Consider the following 1765-nt stretch of genomic DNA (forward strand, 5'->3'; position numbering starts at 1 on the left):
CTTTGTATGTCATTCACCAAATATAACTATGTATAACCGTTCACTAACCTATAAATAAGTAGCAGGCTCCATAACCTAACAATTCTCTCACTTTGAGACTGATCTAGTCAACCAAAAATTTTATTTTCAAACGACCATGAGCATCTTCATGGCACCATACTAATTGAGGCTTTGCACAACCTCAATATTCCAACATCAACACATTTTGTCAACATGTTTGCAGGATTCTTTGCACCCTCTATCTTCTCAAAACACATCATCATCTTCCACTAACGTGCAAGTGAAATGGTATCGTCTTCCGTGTTTTATCTTTAAATGATAGACCGGGTTTCTCACCAACTATATGACACTCTGACTATCTCTAAAGAATTTTTTTGTGTTGCTTCTTGCCCAATTCTTCAAGATAGTCAGTCATCCATATCGTCTCTTTCCTGCTTCAGCTATTGTCATGTACTCCGCCTCAGTACAACGCATTTTTGAAGCCAAGACATCCCATCATCCATGGCTTGCTCCCACTTGGTTATATCCTCCAACTATAGGGCCTCATCAAAGGGCTCTGATTACCTTTCATCAACAACAGATAGTGTAATGAAGGTACATATATATCTGGTACTCTGATAGTACTGGATGATCTTCTCAACACCAGTCCAGGTGTCACTTGCTCTACCGCTGGTTCCTCTGCAACAGTCTCAGGAGTTTTTGAGTATTTGCTACAACATCACTAGGTGATTTTTTTCACAACTCAACCTCAACTCCCACTTGCTTCGTGGTCTTGGAACCTTGCTTCACATCTGGTTCCTCAGCAGTAGTCTCTGGAGTTTCATGAGTATCTGCTACAACATCACTAGGTGAGTTTCCCTGCAACTCAAGCTCAGCTCCCACTTGTTTCATTGTCTTGGAACCTTGCTCCATATCTGGTTTCTCAGCAATAGTCTCAGAAGTTTCATAAATATCTGCTACAACATCACTAGGTCAGTTTCCCTGCAACTCAAGCTCAACTCCCACTTGCTTCATTGTCTTGGAACCTTTCTCCACATCTGGTTTCTCATTGGGCGACGCTTGAGAGCCCGGGTAGCAAGCTACCTTAGTGGGCCCTCCCCCTTGAAAAATTAATTTAATATCATGTGGGCCGATGGCCCACGTATCAGATATTAAACTGATAAGAACAGATACTACACTTGATCTTAGCCAAAAGGCCGAGAAAGGTATGATTTAATAAGCTATCTCAACGCCCTTTTATACTCTCTCTTCCTCTCGCTTGTTTAGCCTTGGCCGATGTGGGACAAACTCATTTTCTTTTTCTTTTAGTTTTTATTTATTTAAATTTTATAATAATTTAGTGCAATATTTTGTAATTTAAAAATTTTGTTAAATTTATTCATACCCTAAACATTTCTTTCAAAATAAGATGTTTATTAATCTCTAATCATTTTATCCGTCTAAATTTAAAATAAATTTATTATTAATTTTAAAATAAACATTTCTACTTACCATATAATTATATTTAGTTTATTATATATTTTCTAATCATTCTTTAAAATAATTTTTTATTAAATATTTACAAAGTAATTTTCTAAAATATATATTTGAATATTTACAAATATGTAACGATCGAAAAATAAATAAAATAATAATAAAGAAAACTCTTAGTCGCCAGAAATTCGCGAGTCACTCGGAATCATGTCCCCCGACCACCACAACGCGCCAAAATCCTCAGCAACCTCCCTCCCACTTTCAACAATCCTCCATCCAATTCCCCGAGTAC

General features: G+C 36.9%; 1 non-coding gene across 1 annotated transcript; it reads right to left on the bottom strand.

Annotated features, from left to right (window-relative positions):
- Window positions 1-1021: 1021 nt before the first annotated feature.
- On the bottom strand, window positions 1022-1209 carry LOC111794147. The gene has a single exon (XR_002815040.1). It is a non-coding gene; the product is annotated as a U2 spliceosomal RNA (small nuclear RNA).
- Between the last annotated feature and the right edge of the window lie 556 nt (window positions 1210-1765).

Source organism: Cucurbita pepo, chromosome LG04 (assembly GCF_002806865.2).
Source record: "Cucurbita pepo subsp. pepo cultivar mu-cu-16 chromosome LG04, ASM280686v2, whole genome shotgun sequence".
Classification (NCBI taxonomy): domain Eukaryota; kingdom Viridiplantae; phylum Streptophyta; class Magnoliopsida; order Cucurbitales; family Cucurbitaceae; genus Cucurbita; species Cucurbita pepo.